The sequence below is a fragment of the Chiloscyllium punctatum genome, unplaced genomic scaffold, assembly GCF_047496795.1.
Source record: "Chiloscyllium punctatum isolate Juve2018m unplaced genomic scaffold, sChiPun1.3 scaffold_131, whole genome shotgun sequence".
NCBI lineage: Eukaryota > Metazoa > Chordata > Chondrichthyes > Orectolobiformes > Hemiscylliidae > Chiloscyllium > Chiloscyllium punctatum.
The window spans coordinates 368,983-393,498 of record NW_027309865.1 but is presented as its reverse complement, the minus strand read 5'-3'; the positions used below and the strand labels follow the sequence as shown (position 1 = coordinate 393,498).

General features: G+C 44.0%; 1 long non-coding RNA gene across 2 annotated transcripts in view; it reads left to right on the top strand.

The window, feature by feature from the left end:
* The first annotated feature begins 13,585 nt into the window (after positions 1 to 13,585).
* LOC140471627 (uncharacterized) overlaps positions 13,586 to 24,516 on the top strand; it is a 30,843-nt gene continuing 19,912 nt past the window's right edge. Inside the window, exons 1-3 of one of the 2 annotated variants that reach the window (XR_011957115.1) lie at positions 13,586 to 13,670; positions 19,103 to 19,185; positions 21,614 to 21,720. This is a non-coding gene — a long non-coding RNA (uncharacterized lncRNA). The remainder of the gene's footprint in view (positions 13,671 to 19,102; positions 19,186 to 21,613; positions 21,721 to 24,516) is intronic. The other variant, XR_011957114.1, reaches the window with a different exon arrangement.

Genomic DNA, 24,516 nt, shown 5'->3' with positions numbered 1-24,516 from the left:
AATAAGAGGGTTGCCAATGAAACCAGCATTTGATGCTCATTCCCAATTGCCCTTAAGTGGTGGTATGCTGCCCTCTTGAAGGTACACCCACAGTGCAGTCAGGATGTGGTACATGTTTGATGATGTTATTCCAATTCAAAACGTTACGGAGCTTGGAGGGGAACTGGGTGGTGGTAGCATTAGTAAGGAAGCAGTAGCTACTATTGTCTTCAGATGGCACAGATCATGGCTTTAAAAGGTGCTGTCAAAACAGCCTTGGTTAGTTGTTGTAGTGCATCGTATGTATTGTACACACTGCTGCAAATGTGTGCCATTGAGAAAGAAGTCAATGGGTGGGGTGTCAACCAAGTGGGCTGCTTTGCTCAGGACAATGTCAAGCTTTTTCCTTGCTGTTGGAGCAGTATTCATCCAAGCACATAGAGACTGTTCCATCACACTCCCAAAAAGTGCCTCTCAGGCTTTGGACAGTTATTCATTGCAGAATGTCCAGAGTGCAGCCAGAGTATTTGTGTCACTCATCCAGTTACAATCCCAGTTAAGTTATCCTTCCATCAATGCCATGTCTTTTTCTCTGAAGAGGAAGAAAATGGTAGATTAACAACCCAGTTACATATAGAAATGCCAACAGTCAACTTGCAAAAATACTACTCCCAAAGCAAAAAAGAGGGAGATGGAATTGTCTTTTCTGTGGGAATCTACAAAGAGCTTCAGAAAAGCATTAACGTAATAAACTTCATTTTGAATGCAGTTTTAAAAGAAAAGATAAAAAAAGGGGAAATTAAATAGCTCTGAATCAAGATGAAATTCAAATTAGAAATCAACACAGATTTCCTGCCATTGCTAAAATCATCCAAAATGCTTTTGAGCTTGTCCAACATGCCACTAAATGCAGCACTAAGCCCTGAATTATATTTGATATCTGTAATTTCAATTCTAAATAAAAATCTAAAACCTGAAAGGACTATTAAACTGACACATGTTAAACAAAAATTCCAAGTATTCCACACAACAATTTATATCCAACCTCCCGACACCTTCTGGCTCAACACAACTCCTTCTGCTAAGATTCGTTAACTTCAAATAGCAACAGAGCTCAGTAACGCCAACACCAGCTCCATTTCTCTTTCTGACTTGGATAGGAGGAGAATCTCAAGCACAACCTTCTGAATGGTCCAACCACCCTCTGAAAAAGGGTGAGCATGTCAGCACCATTGGGATACAGAATAAAGAAACGTTCCTCGATGATACACTCACAAGCAAAGTTAAATTCTGTTTGTCTGTTGACAAATCTTTTGGAATGAGGCAAAGAAAATGGAAGACGGTGAATTACATCAATATTCCAAATTCACACCACTGTGATTTACAATCCAATTTCACACCCAACCTCACAAACACACTAATCAGTCAGGTGAATAAGGACAGAGTACTTCATCTCCAACCAACCAACATGTTTGACAAAGAGGGAAACATTTAGTCTTTCATCTGTATTACTGAACTTTCCTGAAATGTCCCAGAGATTCTGATCTTTGCTGATCTGGCTGCAGAGACTTGACAAGGCAGATGTAAGACTGCAGCTCACTGAGCAACCAGAGAATTGCCATCTTTCACTCTTTCAATGTTTGAACTGTGACATTCAGTTCACATAGTAAGGTTTGCATAAACATGACTCTCATTTTACAAAACTAAAACAGGGCCTGAAACGAGTGGGAGGTCATGCAATTAAAGGATACCACAGTACTTTCAAGTCTAAAAGGATTAAAAACAATGAAGAATTTGATATAAACTCCAACACAACTCAATGTCAATTATTTAAAAGATGTAGTAGGTCAGAGTTTTTCAAACCTGTTCCCACTGTGACACCATTTTAAGGCTTGTAAACTGTTAAAACTCAGACTGTCTGAGTGGTGAAGGGTTTGACCATTGCTACCTTGGAGCTCATGACACCAAAACATCATGTTGTGACCTCAAGTAGGGACTCACCCCACATTCTGTAAAGTCCTGGGGAAAATCATAACTGAAACCTTCTGATCCACTTGACACAATGGATTTCCCCGCCCCTTCATGTCATAAATTAATCTCTAATTTAAGAGAAAGTTTTATAGTAATACACCTCGAGTGTTTTCAGTTTAAGTTAACCAATTTGATTTAGGGCTTCGGATTTTTATCTTTCCATGTTAAGTACAGATCTTCAAATATCACTTGACTATCATAAATTCCCAGTTCTCAGGTGAGGAATTATAGGTGTGGCCTCAACCCTCCATTACACTCTTTCGCAGTGGGGTGTGAAACAATCAATTCAAAATCCATCACTGAATATTTTGGAAATTGATATTTAGGATTTCTAGTCTAGATTTTATAGTATCATTGCACATAAACCATCTGTTAACATTTATTGTGCCAGATACAAGTTGAAAACAGATGTTTTAGGGTTAGATAAGGCAGGTTCCAGACATATGCATGTTATTTCAGCAAGGGGGCAACGCTGCAGAAATATCACAATGGTCCACTCGTTATCTAAAGGTACTTTATTTGAATTAGTAACACTGAATTTTGCCAATTATTAGTTAATTATATACTGTCTTAAATGCAACTAATTCCTGTTATGGGATTACCAGATGAGCAAAACTGCTATGGATCTGCTGGCCTTGTCCTTTGAGATCTAAGTGGTTGTAGGTTTATAAGTTGCTGCCTAAGAATTTTTGGTGAATCTCTGCAATGCATCTTTAGATCGTACATACTGCTGTTACTGAGCTTTAGCGGTGGAGGGAGTGAGTGCATGTGGATGTCATGCCAATCAAACAGCTAGCATGTCCTGGATGGTGTCAAGCTTCTTGTGTTGTTGGAACCCCACCATTCCAGCCAAGGGGTGAGCGTACCATCGCCATTTTCGCGTGTGTCTTGGAGATGGTGAACAGAGTTTGGAGGTGAGTTGCTCGCCACAGTATTCCTAGTCTCTGACCTGCTCTTGTAGCCACTCTGTGTTGGTGTGGTATGTCCTGTTGAGTTTCTGGTCAATGGTAACCCTCAGGGTTTTAATAGAGGGAAATTCAGTGATGGACATTTATGTCAAGGGATGGTTGTTAGATTGTCTCTTATTGCAGATGGTCTTTAACTGGGGTTGTACAAATATTTCTTGCCACAAACCTGTGTATTAGTCAGCCCTTGCTGCATTTAAACATAGTTTGCTTCAGTATCTGAAGAGTTCCAAATAGTGCTGAACATTGGGGATGTTCAGCAGTGAGTACACTTTCTGACTTTATAATGGAGGGAAGGTCATTGATGAAATGGCTGAAGATTAGTGGAACCAGGACAGTACCCTTTAGGAACTTCTGCAGAGATGTCCTGGAGCTGAAATGACTGACCTACTACAACCACACCCAGCTTCCTGCTTCCCAGGTATGACGCCAGAGGAGAATTTGTCCCCAATAACCAATGATTCCAATTTTGCTCAGCCTCCTTGGTGCCACAAATGCGGCTCTGAAGACAAGACATGTTACCTCACCTCCCCTCTGGAATTCAGCTCTTTTGTCTGCGTTTGAACCAAGGCTGTAATGAGCTCAAGAGCTGAGTGGCCCTGGCAGAGCCCAAACTCTGCATCACTGAGCAGGTTATTGCTGAGCAGATGCTGCTTGTTAGAATTGTTGATGACCATTTCCATCACTTTAATAGGGCAGGAAATAGCCAGGTTGGATCGGTTCTGCTTTGTGTACACGACATATCTGAGCAATTTTCTGTATTGTCGGGTTGGTGCAAGAATATTGTCAGGCCCATAATCTTTGCAGTATCCAGTGCTTCTAACCGTTCCTTGGTATCGTGTGGAATGAATCAAATTAATTAAAGACTTGTATTTACAATGTTGGGGACCGCTGGAGAATGCCAAAATGGATCATCCACGCCTGACTGAAGATTTCTGCAATTGGTTCAGCCTGAATTTTTGCACTAATGTGTTGGGCTCTTCCATTACTGATGATAGGGATACATGAGAGTGTTCTCCTGCAGCAAGCGTTTTTTTAAATAAAAGATTTTCCACCATCATTTACGACTGGATGTGACAGGACTACAGAATGTAGATCTCATTCACTGGTTGTGGGATCGCTTAGCTCTGCCTATCACTTGCTGTTTATGTTGTTTGGTCCACAAGTAGTCCCGTTTGATAGCTTCACCAGGTTGGCACTTCACTTTTAGGTCCACCTGATGCTGCTTCAGGGATGCCCTCCTGCACTCTCCATTGAACCCGGGCTGGTCTCCTGGTTTGATGCTAATGGTTGAATGTGTGATATGACAAACCATGAGATTACCAATTGAGGAGTACAATTCTGCTGCTGATGATGGCCCACGGTGCCTCATTGATGCCCGGTCTCAAGTTCTTAAATTGGCTCAAACATTTGTCCCATTTTGCATCGTGACCTTTAAGTGCTATTTTTCCTGTAAGAACTGTTCACCTTAAGGGCTGTTATCATTGGTGGAGTAGCCCAAATTTCTCAATTAACAAAATCAATTCCACAATTATCTATGAAACTGACAGTTAACTCGTAGCATTTAGCTGTGAAGGCAAGTGCCATGAGTATAATACTGGAAAAGCACAGCAGGTCAGGCAGCATCTGAGGAGCAGGAGATTCGATGTTTTGTGCCTAAGCCCTTCATCAGCAATGAGGCTTGTGGGTCGAGGGGCTGAGCGATAAATGGGAGGGGCTGGGGTTGGAGTACAGTAGCTGGGAAAGCGATAGGTGGAGGAAAGTTGGGGAGAAGGTGATAAGTCAGAGGGGGAGTTATGGACCGGTCTGGAGGGCAGTGCCAAGTTGGAGGCTTGGGACTGGGATAATGTGGGGTAAGGTGAAATGAGGAAGCTGTGGAAATCCACATTTATCCCGTGTGGTTTCAGGGTCCCAAGGCAGAATATGAGGCGTTCCTCTTCCAGGCGTCGGTTGGCAACAGTTTGGAGGTGGATGAGGTGCAGGACGTGCATGTCTTTGATGGATTAGATGGGAGTGTTGAAGTGTTCAGCCACGGGGCAGTGGGGTTGGGTGCGGGTGTCCCAGAGACCTTCTCTGAAATGATTCGCAAGAAGGCGTCCCGTCTATCTGATGTTGAGGAGACCACATCGGATGCAACGGATGCAATAGATGACATTGATAGAGGTGCAGGTAAATTTCTGATGGATGTGGAAGGATCTATTGGGGCCTTGGACGGAGGTGCGGGGAGTGGTGTGGACACGGGTTTTGCACTTCCTGCTGTAGGAACTCGACACCGCCCTCAGGACCCGTCCCTCACTCCCCACTCTGACTGATCACCTTCTCCCTTACTTTCATCAACCTATTGCTTTCCCAGCTACCTTCCCCCAGACTTCACCCCTTCCCATTTATCTCTCAGCCCCGACCCACAAACATCATTCCTGATGAAGGGCTTATACCCGAAACGTCAATTCTCCTGCTCTTCAGATGCTGCCTGACCTGCTGTGTTTTCCAGCACTCCATTCTTGACTCTGATCTCCAGCATGTGCGGTCCTTATTTTCTCCTCCCTGCAAGTCTACTTTATCCACACTTTTCATGATCAGACATTTTCCTTTCCTGTCGCTGGGTTTCATAACAAAAGTCACCAAAAGGAAATACACCAAACAATAAAGAGTATAAAATTTCTAATCACTTGTAACTGAGTAAAAGTAAAGTCACCATAGCCCTGGAAGGCAGTAGGGCTGCTCTGTCATGACAGAAAAAGTGGTGGTTTAACCTGAGGGTCACCGCACCTCAGGTGAGGGACAAGTTTGAAAAGATGGAGCCTCAGCCGATGCAGGAATTGAGCCTGCGCTGTTGGCATCACAGCATTGCAAACCAGCAATCCAGCCAACCGAGCTAAACAACCTTTATTATAGCATGTGCAACAACATGGGAGAGAAAAAGGGTTTCACCAAGCAAGGGTATGGAGCATCAACCAACAATAAAAGAAAATGATGATTCTCAAAAAACAGATAGCCAGTTAGACTCAGATGTACAAATTGGAGACAGGCCCTTTGGTCCAATTTATCCTTGCTGACCAGATATTCTAAATTAATCTAGTCTCATTTGGCCCATATCCCTTTAAACCCTTCCTTGTTTTAGGCTGAGTAACTCGTGGGTTAATTTGCCCAATTATCTTACTCATCCAGAAGATACTGCTACCATCCTAAAGATGGGAAATAAGCAAGGTATTAATGGGAGCAAAGATGTTATAACAGTCTCTCTGACAAGGGACAAATTGTTTTGTTCATCCTTCGATAGTTTGAAATTTTTAAACCTTCTGGTCTACCATCATCTTTGCAGTTTTGTGCATCTTTTCTTTCAATTTGATGTACCTCATAATTCCCTCACCTATGCACCACTGTTCATCCTTCATTTCTTTTACAAGTCTATAGATATTGTTGAGAATTATAAAATAACTGAATATATTCTTCTGCTTTAACATTCTAACTGTAGTCCCATTCCAGTTTAGCTAACTGCTACTTTATACCCTTGTGACTGCCTTTAAATTTGGATACTAGTTGAAGAAGCAAATTCCTCACCCTAAAACTAAATTCTATCACGCTGCATTGAATCTTACCAAAAGGGTCGCTTATTTTGAGCTCATTAATCAATCACATTATCAGATGATCCCTGATTGGTTCCAGAGCATCTGTTCTGAGAAATTATAGAGAGCAGTCAACCTCAAATTGCTTCAGAAGGTAACATAAGCTGAGTGTACAATACTATTTTAACTAACAGAGAACCCTCTGCATACCAGGATTCTGTTAGATCCCCAAAATTACTCAGAGCATTGAATCCCTATGTTGTGGAAACAGGCCCTTCAGCCCAACAAATCCGCACCAACCCTCCGAAGCGTATTCCAATCAAACCTATTCCTCAACATTTACCCCTGATTAATGCACGGAAGCTGTGCATCGCTGGACACTATGAGCAAATTAGCATGATCAATTCACCGAACCTGCACTTCTTTGGATTGTGGGAGAAAACCACTTGGATCACATTTTGCTTTTGAAATCAGAGGCCCCTCTTCAACCCATCACAACTGTGCCGCCTTTTTAAAATAGCTACTTGGCTAGCTCCCTGCTCTCACAGTAATGCAAATAATTTCTTTTTGCAAGTATTCAAATTAATTTTGGAAATTAACAGTGAATCAGCTGCCACCTCCTTTCCAGATGATCTCAGCTCTTCTTTGAAACAGCAAAACCCAATCAGAACATTGAAGCATCCAATGTTTAAAAAAAATCACATGCTCGGTCACTGTAATATGATGTGTTTTTTAAACATAACGCTGAGCAAAAGTTAATTTAGGGCAAAATGGAGAACTCGAAGAGAAAGGTGAACCACCCGTGGGTAATAAAGGCAGTCAAGGGCAGTACCCACAAGGAAAAAATGACATAGCAGCGGATGACTAAAAAGGGAGAAAACTGACCATGTAATTAAATTGACAAGAAACAAAAACGAATGGCAAGAGTTGTCCAGGTGTATTAAAAATGGAGTATCTAACGTCAGCATCGAACCCTTGGAGGTTCTGACTCTGGAATTGATAATGGGTGCAGGGAAACAGCAGATAATTTAAACCGATATTTTACATAGGTCTTCATGAAGGAAGATACCGTTATCATCCTAAAGGTAGCAAATAAGCAAGTTACTCATGGGAAGTAAAATGTTCTAACAGTCTTTGTCACAAGGGACAAAGTATTGACCAACTAATAGGACTAAAGGCAGACAGGACCTAATGGCCTGGATCAAACATTTTTAAGGCAACTGGCTGCAGAGACATTTAAGGCATCGATTGGAATATTCCAGAATCAAGGAATACAGGGAACATCCAGTGGATTGATGAGCCTGTTCAAGAAGGAAAGGAAGACAGAACTCAGGAAACTATAGACTAGATTAGATTATTTACAGTGTGGCCCAATACGTCCCTACTGACCCGCCGAAGCACAACCCTCCCAGACCCATTCCCCTATATTCACCCCTTCACCTAACACTACGGGCAATTTAGCATGGCTAATTCACCTAACCTGCATGTTTTTGGATTGTGGGAGGAAACCGGAGCAAACCCACGCAGTCACGGGGAGAATGTGCAAATTCTACACACGCCTGAGGCGGGAATTGAAGCTGGGTCTCTGGCGCTGTGAGGCAGCAGTGCCAACCACTGTGCCACCGTGCCACCCAGTTAGTTAGTTTAATATGTTTTGGTAATATGACAGAGTTGAATATAATAGTCAGAAATAGCAGGACATTTTGAAAAGCTTATCCTGAAACATGGTAGACTGGGTTTTGTGAAAGAGAAATGGTATTTGACAAATTTGCGAAGTTCATTGAGGAGATAACAGACAGAGCTGATAAAGGGCAAGCAAATGATGTTCTGCATTTGGATTCAAAAATGCAGATGATAAGGTGCTCTTTAAAAGTTAATTGCACAATATAGGAGCTCACCGTATTGGGGTAATGTATTAGTATGGACTGAGGATTGGTTAACCACACTGGCTGTTGCTGAGACCTCACTTGGAGTACTGTATACAATGTTAGCTCCCATATTTAATAAAGGATAAACCAGCATTCGAGACCATTCAATAAAGATTCACTTAGCTGCTTCAAGGATGAAAAGGTTGACCTATCAAGAATAGCTAAACAGGTTAGGTCATTATTCAATAGAATCTCAACAAATAAGGGGTGACCTTGTGGAAACAAGATTCTGAGGAGCTTGACGGGGTAGATATTGACTAGATCTTCTAGCACCAGTGAAGTTTCAAATCAGGGGACATTACAGAAGGGAACATTCATTTTAAAACAAAATGTAAAGATTTTTTTTTCTCTCAGTGAATTGCAAGAATTTTCCAGCCCAAGGAATTGTGAAAGCTAAATGTGGTAGGCGAATGGGTCTTGGTTTACTCTTTGGAGGGTCAGTGTGGCTTGTTGGGCTGAAGGGCCTGTTTCCTCAGAGTAGGGAATCTGTGATTCTAGACAATAGACAATAGGTGCAGGAGCAGGCCATTCTGCCCTTTAAGCCTGCACCGCCATTCAATATGATCATGGCTGATCATTCCTAATCAGTATCCTCTTCTTGCCTTATCTCCATAACCCTTGATTCCACTATCCTTGAGAGCTCTATCCAACACTTTCTTAAATGAATCCAGAGACTGGGCCTCCACTACCCTCTGGGGCAGAGCATTCCACACAGCCACCACTTTCGAGGAGAAACGTCTTCATCCAATCTCTGTCCTAAATGGTCTACCCCGTATTTTTAAGCTGTGTCCTCTGGTTCGGCACTCACCCATCAGCAGAAACATGTTTCCTGCTGCCAGAGTGTCCAATCCTTTCATAATCTTATATGTCTCAATCAGATCCCTTCTCAGTCTTCTAAACTCAAGGGTATACAAGTCCAGTCGCTTCAGTCTTTCAGTGTAAGGTAATCCCGCCATTCCAGGAATTGACCTTGTGAATCTACGCTGCACTCCCTCAATAGCCAGAAGGTCTTTCCTCAAATTTGGAGACCAGAACTGCACACAGTACTGCAGGTGTGGTATCACCAGGGCCCTGTACAGCTGCAGAAGCACCTCTTTGCTTCTACACTCAATTCCTCTTGTTATGAAGGCCAGCATGCTATTAGGTTCTTCACTACCTGCTGTACCTGCATGCTTGCTTTCATTGACTGGTGTACAAGAACACCCAGATCTTTCTGTACTGCCCCTTTACCTAAATTGATTCCATTTAGGTAGCAGTCTGCCTTCCTGTTCTTGCCACCAAAGTGGATAACCATACATTTATCCACATTAAACTGCATCTGCCATGCATCTGTCCACTCACCTAACTTGTCCAGGTCACCCTGTAATCTCCTAACATCCTCATCACATTTAACCCTGCCACCCAGTTTTGTATCATCAGCAAATTTGCTAATATTATTGCTGATGCCATCTTCTATATCATTAACAAATATTGTAAAAAGCTGCGGTCCCAGCATGGATCCCTACGGTACCCCACTGGTCACTGCCTGCCATTCCGAAATGGAGCCGTTTATCACCTTGGTTATGGAGAGAGATAGGTGCGCACAACAAGGTAGATTTTACAATTGGGGAAGGGAAATTATGATGCTGTAAAACAGGATTTGAGGAGCATACGTTGGGAGCATAGGCTGTCAGGGAAGGATGTGGTGGAAATGTGGAACTTTTTCAAAGAGCAGATACGACGTGTCCTTGATATGTATGTACCTATCAGGCAGGAAAGAAATGGTGGTGTGAGGGAGCCTTGGTTGACGAGGGAGGTTGAATGTCTAGTAAAGAAGAAGAAGGAGGCTTACATAAGGTTGAGGAAACAGGGTTCAGACAGAGCAGTGGAGGGATACAGGATAGCCAGAAGGGACCTGAAGAAAGGGATTAGGAGAGCTAAGAGAGGGCATGAAAAATCCTTGGCGGATAGGATCAAGGATAACCCCAAGGCATTTTATGCGTATGTGAGAAACCTGAGAATGACGAAAACGAGGGTAGATCCGATCAAGGACAGTAGTGGGAGACTGTGTATTGAGTCGGAAGAGACAGGAGAGGTCTTGAACAAGTACTTCTCATCAGTATTTACGAACGAGAGGGACCGTATTGTTGAAGAGGAGAGTGTGAAATGGACTGTTAAGCTAAAAGAGATACCTGTTAGGAAGGAAGATGTGTTGGACATTTTGAACAACTTGAGGATAGACAAGTCCCCCTGGCCTGACGGGATATATCCTAGAATTATGTGGGAAGCAAGAGAGGAAATTGCAGTACCGTTGGCAATGATCTTCTCGTCTTCACTGGCAACGGGGGTGGTACCAGGGGACTGGAGAGTAGCGAATGTTGTGCCCCTGTTCAAAAAAGGGAATAGGGATAACCCCAATTACAGGCCAGTTAGTCTTACTTCTGTGGTAGGCAAAGTAATGGAAAGGGTACTGAGGGATAGGATTTATGAGTATCTGGAAAGACACTGCTTGATTAGGGACAGCCAGCACGGATTTGTGAAGGGTAGGTCTTGCCTTACAAGTCTTATTGAATTCTTCGAGGAGATGACCAAGCATGTGGATGAGGGTAGAGCAGTCGATGTAGTGTACATGGATTTTAGTAAGGCATTTGATAAGGTTCCCCATGGTAGGCTTATGCGGAAAGTCAGGAGGCATGGGATAGAGGGAAATTTGGCCAATTGGATAGAAAACTGGCTAACCGGTAGAAGGCAGGGAGTGGTGGTAGATGGTAAATATTCAGCCTGGAGCCCAGTTACAAGTGGAGTTCCACAGGGATCAGTTCTGGGTCCTCTGCTGTTTGTAATTTTTATTAATGACTTAGATGAGGGAGTCGAAGGGTGGGTCAGTAAATTTGCAGATGATACGAAGATAGGTGGAGTTGTGGACAGTGAGGAGGGCATTTGTCATTTGCAAAGGGACTTAGATATGATGCAGAGCTGGGCTGAGGATTGGCAGATGGAGTTCAACCCTGCCAAGCGTGAGGTTGTCCATTTTGGAAGAACAAATAAGAATGCGGAATACAGGGTTAATGGTAGGGTTCTTAGTCAGGTGGAGGAACAGAGGGATCTTGGGGTCTATGTACATAGATCTTTGAAAGTTGCCACTCAAGTGGATAGAGTTTGTAAGAAGGCCTATGGAGTATTATCGTTCATTAGCAGAGGGATTGAATTCAAGAGTCGTGAAGTGATGTTGCAGCTGTACAGGACTTTGGTTAGGCCACAGTTGGAGTACTGTGTGCAGTTCTGGTCGCCTCACTTTAGGAAAGATGTGGAAGCTTTGGAGAGGGTGCAGAGAAGATTTACCAGGATGTTGCCTGGAATGGAGAGTAGGTCGTACGAGGATAGGTTTAGAGTTCTCGGCCTTTTCTCGTTGGAACGGCGAAGGATGAGGATGAGGGGTGACTTGATAGAGGTTTATAAGATGATCAGAGGAATAGATAGAGTAGACAGTCAGAAACTTTTTCCCCGGGTACAACAGAGTGTTACAAGGGGACATAAATTTAAGGTGAAGGGTGGAAGCTATAGGGGAGATGTCAGGGGTGGGTTCTTTACCCAGAGAGTGGTGGTGGCATGGAATGCGCTGCCCGTGGGAGTGGTAGAGTCAGAATCATTGGTGACCTTTAAGCGGCATTTGGATAGGTACATGGATGGGTGCTTAATCTAGGTTAGAAGTTCAGCACAACATGGTGGGCCAAAGGGCCGGTTCTGTGCTGTATTGTTCTATGTTCTATGTTCTATGTACCCTTGTTTCCTATCAGCCAACCAATTTTCAATCCAGTCTAGTACTTTGCCCCCAATACCATGCACCCTAACTTTGCTCACTAACCTCCGATGTGGGACTTTATCAAAAGCTTTCTGAAAGTCCAGGTATACTACATCTACTGGATCTCCCTCGTCCATCTTCAGAGTTACATCCTCAAAAAATTCAAGAAGATTAGTCAAGCATGATTTCCCCTTCATAAATCCATGCTGACTCTGTCCTATCCTTTTACTACTATCCAGATCTGCCGTAATTTCATCCTTTATCATAGACTGCAGCATCTTTCCCACCACTAAGGTCAGATTCTATCTCAAATTATTTTAAAAGAGGGCAGATACATTTTTGAAATATTGAGCAGTTGCGAATCAAGCATAAAAGAGGTGTTGAGGCCTGGGTTGGCCCAGCCATGATCTGACAGAATGGGGGAAACAAGCTGAAGGGGATGAATGCCGTACTCATGCTCTGATTCCTTGAGCCTCCATTTCATGCTTTTTGTCTCCAAAGAAGAGCATGATACAATGTGCTAAAGATCTCAGATGTTGTGAAAATGGGGTGTTTATGTACTGATTCAGATGGCATTGATTCATCAATCACAGCGATACAGACATGAGTAGGAAGGGAATTCCCTCCATGAATAAAGGAAATCTACTGCAGAGCTCACACAAAGGGAATTCTTCCCTTCAGAGCAGAAAAGTGTGTTGCTGCAAAAGCACAGCAGGTCAAGCAGCATCCAAGGAGCAGGAGAATCGACGTTTTGGGCATAAGCCCTTCTTCAGGAATGAGGCTGGTGGGCCAAGTAGGCTAAGATAAAGGGTAGGGAGGAGGTACTTGGGGGAGGGGCATTGGGAGTGCGATAGGTGGAAGGAGGTCAAGGTGAGTGTGATAGGCTGGAGAGGGGGTGGGCGTGGAGAGGTCAGCAAGAAGATTGTAGGTCAAGAAGGCGGTGCTGAGTCTGAGGGTTGGGACTGAGATAAGGTGCGTGCAGGGGAAATGGTTGGGGCTGATATAAGGTGGGGGGAGGGGAAATGCACGAAACGTTGATTCTCCCGCTCCTTGGATGCTGCCTGACCTGCTGCGCTTTTCCAGCAACACATTTTTTCAGCTCTGATCTCCAGCATCTGCAGTCCTCACTTTCTCCAATTGTTCCCCTCAGTAAACTCTCCCATCACATTACCCAACATATCAGCTCAAGCAGGATGCACTGCGCATGCTCTTGCCAACAAAGGGACCCCGGGTGATTGATGTCAGCACGGGACCAATGGAAGGACGGTGGGCGGAGCTGGAGGTCCTGGCTGGGCGGTTGGTCCTCCAATCAATCAAAGTGAATGATGGGCGGAACTGGACTAAACCACGTGATCACCCTTACGCGCGGCGCAGAGTCGATGTAATGAATACTCGGGAAGTTATGGAGCGAAAGGATACGGTAAGGAAAGAAATAAACTGTGTTCCTATGAGAGGCGAAGTTTTATAAACAAATTGTGCACGTCGGAAAACACAAATTTGAACGTCCCAGTCCCGTGTTTGCAGTCAACGGGGAATTGCCTCAGCGCAGCTTCAGGGCTGAGTGAGCGCCGCCATCTTTATTCGGGGCAACGATTCACTGGACACGTGCGGAGCCGCCATCTTCGTAGGGGGCAAAGGGGCAGCGTTTCTCTGGTAAAAGTCATAGGGCAGGATTTACACAGAGCATATTCAAACCTAGAGAGATGGGTGTTTATTTCTGGATTTGTTTCGTCATTCAATTAAATGATTTGGATGTCAACATAGGAGGTATAGTAAATAAGTTTGCAGGTCATACAAAATTGGAGGTATTGTGGACAGGGAAGAAGGTTACCTCAGAGTGCAATGGGATATTGATCAGATGGGGTTTAATTTAGATAAATGTGAGGTGCTGCATTTTGGAAAAGCAAATCAGGGCAGGACTTATACACTAAATGGCAAGGCCCTGGAGAATCTTGCAGAACAAAGAGACCTTGGACTGCAGGTTCATAGTGTTAAAAACAAAATCAATAAAATTTAGACGAGACCACCAAAACTGGAAACGAGACCCATTTATTCTACGATCTTGCAAGAATCTGACTCCAGTTGTACAGAACAATTGAAGTGAGGAAAAATTCAAATTACTACACCAGTTGTATCTTTGAGTTGCGTGAGGTCATCTCTACCGACTATGACTGGCTCCTATACTACCCAATCTTTTTTTATTGATTTCTATTAATGCCTAGCTATGCTCCACCCTTATTGCCCCCTTCTCTCCAAGTTGGCAACTTTCCCCTCTGTAAGTGCTGACACAAGGCTAAACCGCTATCTTGATGTTCCTTCTCACTTGTCCATTGACCATTATCCATAGGTACATCATGATCTGGTTCAACATTTTGTATCAACTCTCCTGGCACATTCCATCCCTGCATATTTCATTGTCTTGTATAGCTCAAGCATTTTGGTTATGTCAGCGTTTTGCTGAAAACACAAGTTTTAAACAAAACTGATTTGAACTTTATTTTAAACATTGAACTTATTTGAAACTTATAATAATTACACACAAAAATTAGTATTTAATTAACCATAATTATAGATTCTCTTCCCTAAATACTTATAGAGTTAATAGTTCTCTTGCTGTACCCCTTTTTCTATATCTGCAAAAACAACACTTTTCCCCATTTCTAACAATAGTTCATTGCCAGTCAAGTTGCACATGGATAGGATAGTGAAGGAGGTTTTTAGATTAGATTAGATTACTTACAGTGTGGAAACAGGCCCTTCGGCCCAACAAGTCCACACCGCCCCGCCGAAGCGCAACCCACCCATACCCCTACATCTACCCCTTACCTAACACTACGGGCAATTTAGCATAGCCAATTCACCTAACCTGCACATCTTTGGACTATGGGAGGAAGCCGGAGCACCCGGAGGAAACCCACGCAGACACGGGGAGAACGTGCAAACTCCACACAGTCAGTCGCCTGAGGCGGGAATTGAACCCGGATCTCTGGCGCTGTGAGGCAGCAGTGCTAACCACTCTGCCACCGTGCCACCCACTGAGGTGTTCAGTATATTTTCCTTTATTGGTTACAGCATCGAATATAGGATGTGGGAGGTCATGTTGCTGTACAGGACATTGGTTAGGCCACTTTGGAATATTGTGTGCAACTCTGGCCTGCCTCCTATCAGAGGGTGTTGTTAAAGTTGAAAGGTTTCAAAAAAAGATTTACAAGGATGTTGCGAGGTTTGGAGGATGTGCTACAGGGTGAGGCATGAAAGGCTGAGGCTGTTTTTCCGGACTACCATAGGCTGAGCGGTAATGTTATGGAGGTTTATACAATCATGAGGGGCATGGATAGGGTAAATGAACAAGGTGTTTTTCCTCGGGTAGTGGTGTCCAGATGTAGAGGGCATTGCTTTAGGGTGAACGGGGAAAAATTTCAAAGGGGCCTAAAGGCCAACTCTTTAATGCAGTGGGTGGAATGAGCTGCCAGAGGAAGTAGTGAAGGCTGGTACAATTAAAACATGTTAAAGGCCTCTAAATAGATACATGATATGATTAGGAAGCGTTTACAGGGATATGGGCCAAGTGTTGGCAAATGGGAATAGATTAGGTTAGGCTATCTGGTTGGTATGGATGAGTTAAACCGAAGGGTATGTGTCGGTGCGAGACAGCTCTATGACTGTGGGATCATAACAGCTAATATTGCTCTGATTCACCCCTGGGCTCCCTCATGGCCACTTTGTCAAAACTAGCTTCCTCAGTCTTGAACAATAAGTGTATTTTTGGTCTGTTTAGTATTTTACTATTACTTTATCAGAGATTCTTGTAAGTTAATTTTTCACTGCTGCCCAGCCCCTGACCATGTGCTGCTCTATTATCAGATTATTTTTTTCTAGAAAAACTTTGACAGTCAAGAATTCTTTTTTTCAATAAGCACGTGTATTTTCCTTCCGTTTCTGACTATCAAATTCTGCACCATTTTCATTCCCTGTAATCTGTTTTGCACTCCCTGAAACATCAACTGTGTTCCTCCTTCCACAGATACCAGTGATTAATGCCAAAGCCCTGTTGCCTGTGGAGAGGGTGATGTTTGGCTTTCTTGTACAGCTGCAGTTTGTGTGGTGAAGGTGCTCCCACAATGTGGTTGGGTCAGAGACATTACAGAGTATTCATTACAGCAACAGTGATGATTTGAAGATAATGTCCAAATCAAGAACATGCTTATAATTTCACAAAAATATTATTGGGAACTTTAGACATGAGGCCAGAGAAGGATGATATTAGGTCAGGTGACCAAAACCATTGCCAAATAAGCAGGTTTTGAGGAAAGTCTGAAAGGAGGAAAACAGATCTGTGAGGTTTGGACTGCGAATTTCAGACCTTGTTGCTTTAGCAACTGTAGAAACAGCCACACAGGTGAAATAATGATTTAACAAATCGTTGGGAGTCTCGAACAGAATGGGTTGTCGAGGTCTCAAAGGGTGTGTGATGCAGCGAGCTAGGAATTAAATCAAGGGTGAGAATTTTAAATTGGAGGATGTGGGCCGGGTGCTGACAGGTGAGACTAGATTGGGATATCTGGTTGGCATGGATGGGTTGGATTGAAGGGTCTGTTTCCATGCTGTACATCGCGGTAGCTCTATGTTGTTGATTATGAATAGGAGCCTTTTTATTGATCAACAATTTTTGGTACAAGGGAGTACTTGGGCAGCAGAGATTTAGGTTTTCTTGCGATTACAGGGAGGTTGAATGTGGGAAGCTGGCCAGGAGTGTGGTTGGATAATGAAGTCTGGAGATAATACAAGGCAGATGAGAGTTTATGAGCTGAGATGAGGGTGGAGTCAGCTAGTAATAGTGGTCTTGGACTTGGGACTGAGCTATCACACTCTCCTCACCTCTGGGATTCAGCTGGTTGTCAGGTTGTGAATCAGGGCAGTATCACAATTGGGAGCTGAGTGGCCCTGGTGGAGCCTAAAATGAGTGCCGCTCAGCTGCTGGTTGATAGCCCTGTTGATGACGTCTTCCATCACTTTACTGCTGATCGAGTATGGACTGATAGAAAGAAATTGTCTGGGTTGGATTGCCCTTTGTTTTTTGTGTTGAACATCCCTGTTCTACATTGTTGGTCGATGTCAGTGCTGGAGGGGTACTTGGCTTGGTGGGTGGCAAGTTCTGGAGCACAAGCCATCAGTATTATTGCCAGAATATTGGCAGGGCCCATAGCCTTTGCACTACTTAACCATTTCTTGATGTTATTCAAACTGAATCGAACTGGCTTAAAACTCACATCTGTGATGTTGGAAACCACTGGAGAAGGCTAAGATGGATCATCCACTTGACACGTCTGGCTGCAGATTGCTGCAAATGCTGTCGTCTTATCTGGTGAATGGATGTATGAGGCCCCTCCATCAGTAAGGGTGGAGATATCTGTGATGCTTCCTCCAGTGAGTTGTTTAATTGTCCATCACCGTTCACAACTGGGTATGGCAGAACTGCAGAGCTCCGATTTGTTCCATTGGATGTAGGATCACTTAGCTCTGTTGCTTGCTGCTGATGCTGTTTGAAATGCAGATAGTCCTGTTTGGTAGATTCACCAGGTTGGCACTTCATTTTTAGGTATGCCTGGTGCTGCTCTTGGCATGCCCTCCTTTACTGTACATTGTGATGGGTGAGAGCGGGATTTACAAACCCATGAGATTATAGATTGTGCTGGAGTACAGTTCTGCTGCTGTTGATGTCCCACAGTGCCTCAGAGATACCCAGTTTGAGATCCTACATCTCTTCAAAGTCTATCCCGTTTAGAACGGTGATAGTGTCACTCAACACAATGGAGGTTTTTCTCAACTTTAAGGCAAGACTTCTGTCTCCAAAAGGAATGTGTGATGGTCGCTCTTACCAATACTGTCATGGACAGATATATCTGCAGCTGGTCAATTCATAACAATGAGATCAAGTATGTTTTCCCCTATTGTTGGTTCCCTCAGCACCCGCTGCAGACTCAGTTGAGCAGCTATATTCTTTAGGACCTGACCAGCTCAGTCAGTAATTCTGTTGCAGAGTTAGTCTCGATTGTGGACATTGAAATCCTGTACCCAGAGTACATTTGACGCCATTTTATTGCCTCAGTGCTTCCTCCAAATGTTGTTGAACATGAAGGAGAAGTGATTCATCCTCCAAGGGAGGACGGTACGTGGTAATCAGCAGGAGCCATGATACTTCCTGGTCACCGGAGTCAATGCTGAGTACTCCCAGGGCAAATCCTCCCTGTCTGTACACCACTGTGCCACCACCTCTGCCTGGTCTGTCCTGCCGGTGGGACAGGACATATCCAGAGATTTTAGGAGAAAGTGAAGACTGCAGATGCTGGAGATCAGAGTCGAGAGTGTGGTGCTGGAAAAGCACAGCAGATCAGGGTGATGAAGGGCTTAGGCTCGAAACGTCGATTCTCCTTCTCCTCGGATGCTGCCTGACCTGTTGTGCTTTTCCATCACCCCACACTCTATCTAGGGATGGTGATGGTGGTGTCTGGTCATTGTCTGTAAGGGGTTACTCTGTGAGTATGACTATGTCAGGCTATCCCTTGATTGGTCTGTGAGACAGCTCTGCACATTTTGGCCCCAAAATCCAGATGTTAGTGAGGAGGACGTTGCACCATCGAGAGGGCTGATTCTGTGGTTGTATTAAATGGTGCCTTGATAGATACCAAGCGGTCTATCCAGTTTCATTCCTTTGTTGAGACTTTGCAGTGATTAATACAGTGAGTAGCTTGTTGGGCGACTGTCGGGTTGGCAGGGCTTTTTTCGCCATTGACAATGGTTCCATGGAGATCAGGAAATTCCTAATTCCAGTTATTTTTTTCTTGAATTCAGACTCCACCATCTGCCAAGATGGGATTCGAACCAGGACTTCAGTCGTTTGTTTTAATATTCTGGATAAAAGTTAAATACATCAGGTTTGTTCACTCACTTCAAATATCACTTACCCAGGTTTTGTTTCTTTGTGAAACACTGTCCATCGTCCTGTCTCCTCCAACATTCTCTCCAATAACAAGAGTTTGGAGCACATGTAGTTTCTCTGTCACTAAGACTGAGATAATCCGATCTGCTGCTTCCCTCCCTCCCACTAACCCACTGAGTCAAAGTGCATCACGTAGTGTTCCTGGTTTTTGTCCTAAACTTACATCTTTGTCCAATCTCATGTCAAGCCTTATCAGAGCTCATCTTGACCCTTTACTCTAATCTAACTAAACTACAGACTTTCCAACTCTCTTTCCTCCTCCTCCTTATCAGTCCCCCTCACCGATTCACAGATATTGTTCCTTGTTCTGTCTTTTCTGGTTATGCCCTTCAAAATCCTGCTCCATCTCCACTCTCCAACTCCTTTCTGAATTTCTTGCATTTGGTGTCCTTGGTCCCTCCTGTATCTCACATACAATACCAGGAAGTGTCATTGTGCAAAAGCACCGTGTTAGGTTTCACATGTACACTGACGATGCCCAGCTCTCCCTCCCCATCATCCCTCTCCATTACTCCAATGTTACTCAGTTATCAAACTGCTTACCACATTCCCACTACTTGATTAGCTGCAGTTTCCTCCAATGAAACATTGTACTGGTTAAACCCATTGCCTTACAAATTCCTTTCCCTTATTGCTGAGCTCCTCCCTCTCACTGGGAACTGTCTGAGGTAGAACTACACTCTTCACAATATTCCTCTCATATCTGACCCCAAGCTGACCTTCTGATCAGACATCTACACAATCAAAAACATCAGGAATTCCAATCTCTTGAACGTTGTTTGTCGCCTCACCCCAGCTCCATTGCTACTGAAACCCCTTACCCGCGTCGGTGTCGCCTTAAACTTGATGAATCTGAAACGGAACCCTTGATTCCGTGATGGGAAATATCCTCTCACTATTTATCCTGTCAAACCCCTGAAGAATCTGGTGGTGGAGTTTGATTGTAGGTGGTGGAAATGGCAGAGGATGATGTGTTTTATCTGGGTGGATGGTAAGGATTTGGGGAGGGTTCTATCCTTGCAGTTGGAAGTGTGGATTTCAAAGACAGAGGTGCGGGAAGTGGAGGAAACACATTCGATTGTATTGACTACGTGGGAGGGGAAATTGCAGTCCTTGAAAAACGGGGCAATTTGGTATGTTCAGGCTTTACTGGAAGACAGCAGTAAGCGTTAGACAGAGATGTTGGCCAGGGAACAGGCTCGTGTGTTAAAGTGGCAGGCAGCTGGAAGTTCGGGGTTTGTTTTTGCAGCAGAACGTAGATCATCAGTCGCCATTTCCGCCACCTCCACTGAGATGCTGCCAGACACAGGTTCCTGTCCCCTCCATTAACAGCTATGCACCCCCCCAGCCAGAACGTAATCCACTCCTTTGTCTTTCCAAATGTTCAAGTCTCTCTTTGGGTTCTGTCCCTGCCTGTTATTTACTCTTTAACCCCTATCTCCTGCAATACAAAGATCTGCAGGTTAGTTGAATTGGCCAAGCTACATTTCCCATAATATTCAGGGATGTGTAGGTTAGGTGCATTAGTCAGGAGAAATGTAGAGTAATAGGGTAGGGGAATGGGCCTGGGTGGGATACTCTTCGGAGGAACGCTGTGGACCTTTTGGGCCAAATGGCCTGTTTCCACACTGTCAGGATTCCAGTTTTCCCAGCTCCCATCGGTTCTGAGGAAGGGCCACTGGACAGATTTCTGTTCCCAGATGCTGCCAGACCTGCTGAGCTTTCCCAGCACCATCTGCTTGTTGTTCCTGATTGACACCATCCATACACCTTCTGGGTTTGATTCAGACAGGGGGAGGATCCCACCACTGACCTCACAATGGGGTCCAGCTGATTGATGGCAGCTTCAGACCAATAGGAAAAGGTCGAGGGACTGGTGGACCAAGTGGAACCAGCTGGTCATCCAAACAATGGGAGTGATTGAGGGGCGTGGCCAATGGGATGACACGTCACTAGTAATTCTGCTGATGCAGTGCCACGTGACACGGCCGTTGGTGAATGTGGGAGTCGCAAACAGGGAAGGGGAGAGTGGCCTCGGAGACGGAGATAATGAGTCACTTTAGACTGGGAAGTTTTAATTACTCTGTGCGGTTCGTTAGTCTGAATTAGAAACTCTGGGTCCCGTGTTTGCAGCAGATGGGAAAACGGCTGCGGCCCTCAGGCGGTGATAGGACCTGGGTTATGGTCGCCATCTTTATTCGGGGCAAGGTACAGGTGAGGCGCATGTGCATGTCCCCTTCCTAGTAGTGGGGTGCGATTTGAAGAGAGGCATTTACACATCAAGCACATACCAAGAGAAAAGTATGTCTTTACTATTGTTCCTGCACTGACTGTGAGTTTTGTTTTGTGAATTCATTTCATAGGATATTAAATCAGAATAATTGAGGCTGGGATGTCAAAGCAAATTTTTGCAGTCAATGGAGTCATCAGGATCTGAACATCATTGGCATTTAACTGTGGAAGGAGAAGGGTTTGTTCTGTTTGCGGGAAAATATTTTTGTTAAGCAGAAAGATGTACAAATTCGTGGTTGGATCACCCTTTGGGTATGCGCTGCCTCCTGGGCCCTGCAGCTGAGGAAGGAGATATTGGCCTGAGAGGGAGCACGTATTTATCCAAGCTACACCTCGTCTCTTTTTAAGAACTGTCAGATTTCGATCCAATCACCCACTTCATGATGTTAACCTATAAACTCTTTATTTTCAATCACCTGCAAACTTCTCATTAAAACTCCTTTTGGACTCAAATTCCAGCACCTTTCCAGGTGGAATGTTCCAGATTCTACCAACTGTCCATTCATCCAGAAACTGCTGAGGTCCATATTGACTCTGGGGTTACAAAGGGCTGAATTGAAAGATGAGGTGCTGTCCCTGAGCTCCCATTGAGATGCATTGGAACAGGACAGGAGGCTGAGGGCAGTGTAGGTGTGAACAGACAATGAAAATGACAGGGCTGCACTGTGAGGGCTGCTTGGCTCAATGAGTGTGTTTTAGAGTTGGGTGAAAACAGAGGGAGATGAGACAGGGAGAAGGTGAAGCTGAAACTCAGTTTTGGTTCAGGCCATTCAGAAACTCACATGATCCCAATGGGAACAGCCAATTTTTAAGTGATACCTGCGGAGTATTTCTTAACAGTTTTTAAAGTAAAGCATAACAGGCTAAGTAAAGATTGGTGCTTTTGATTTTAATAGAAATGTTTGTGTGAAGGAAGGTTGCTAGTTCATTTAAATTCTCTTAATGGGAGTAACTAAATGAATAAAGAGAGACATTGAGATAGGAGCCCTCAGACCCGTGGTGTGCTACTCTTGCACAATGTGGGAAATAAGGGCCGCTTCCAGTATCCCTGACGGCTATGTATGCAGGAAGTGGACCCAAATGCAGCTACTGGGAAAGTGCTTTTCAGAGCTGGAGCTGTGAGTGGAGTCACTGTGGAGCATCTGCAATACTGAGAATGTTATGGTCAGCACGTTTAGTGAGCTAGTCACACTGCAGGTGAGGGTTACACAGGCAGAAAGGGAATGGGTGACCATCAGATCAATAAAATAGATAGGAAGGGTGTGCAGGAGTGCAGGAGTCCCCAGTGGTTATCCCCTTCTCAAACAGGTACACATATACCACTTGGGATTCTGTTGGGAGGTTACGGGTGGAGTAGCCTCTCAGGAAATCAGCAACAGTCAGGTTCGTGACACCACAGAAAGGTCTGCTGCACAGAGTGGGAGGAAAGAGAGTGGCAGGGCTAGAGTGACAGGGGATTCAATAGTCGATGCACAGACAGGCACTTCTATGGCCACAGACATGAATCCAGGATGGTATGTTACCTCCCTGGTTCTAGGATCCGCAATAGCTTGGATAGGCTATCGGACATTGTGGAGCTGGTGGGTAAACAGCCCATGGTGGTGGAATCTTCTCACTATGAAGACCATGGATCATTTACATACTCCACTGCTTCCCACTCCTATCTGCTTCGAAAAGAGAGAATCACAGAGAAACACGGAATAAAATGGGGTCAGTGTCTCTGATATAAAACTGTTTAACACAGTGCCCCCATCTTATCCATATTGGTCATCAAGCACACATACCCTGTATGATCATCTAATACCTTTTGATATTAGAATAGATGATACATGATTAGTTAATGTTTTGATGAGGAAAATGAGCAGAGAGGTTTAGTAATTTCTGGAGCTCAGGGTGCATGAATCTGAATTAAAAATGGGCTATCCTCAAGGCTGGAATTAGAGAAAGGCACTTAGCACAGAGATTTGTGAGACTCGAGGAGATTACAAATACAAGGAGGATTGTGAGAATGGATGATGTTACAGAGACAGATGTTTTGTGATACCAGAGATAGTGAGGGTTCTGAGGCTGGAGAGGAATTACAGAGATAAGGAAGAGATGTGAAGCTGATGAAGTGACAGTGATAGAGAGAGTTATGAGCATGGAGCAATTTACAGAGACACCGAGAGTTAGAGTCTTAAAGTTATTCAGCATGGAGACACACCCTGTGGTCTAACCAATCCATGTCGACTATAATTCCAAATGAAACTAACTGCACCTGCCTCCAAATATTTCCTATTTATGAACTTTTGCCCATGGTCTTTTAAAGATTATAATTGTATTCACAGCTACCATTTCCCCTTGCAGTTCATTCCACAAATGTAAAAATATCCTAATATCTGTTAGGATATCTATAAAACATCCTAAAATCTATTTAAAACCTTTCTCATCTCTCTTCAAAATGTATGCACCTGAGTCTTCAATCCCCCTGCGACCCCCCGGGCATTCATCTTATCTACACTCTCCGTGATTTTATAAACCTCTAATAAGTTCACCCCTCAACCTCCTATACTCCAGTGACAGAAATCTCAGCCTATCCAGCCACTCCTTCAACACGACCCCTCCATTCATGGCAACATCCTGGGAAATATCTTCTGAACCTTCTCTAATAACATCCTTCCTGTAACGGGGAACCAGAACTGGACGCAGTATTGCAGAAAAGGCCTCACCAGCATCCTGTACAGCCTCAATATTATGTCCCAACTCCTCTACCTAAAGGTCTGAGCAATGAAGGTATGTGTGCTAAATACCTTCTGAACCATCCTGTCTACATATGACAAGACCTGAAACACTCGGTCTGTTTGTTCTTTGTCACTACTCAAGGCCTTACTTTTAATTAGTGAAATTAATTAATGAGGCTAAAGGTGATGTCTGTTTTATCAAAATGTAATAGCTTACATTTATTCAAATTAAACTCTGTCTGCCCCTCTTCAGC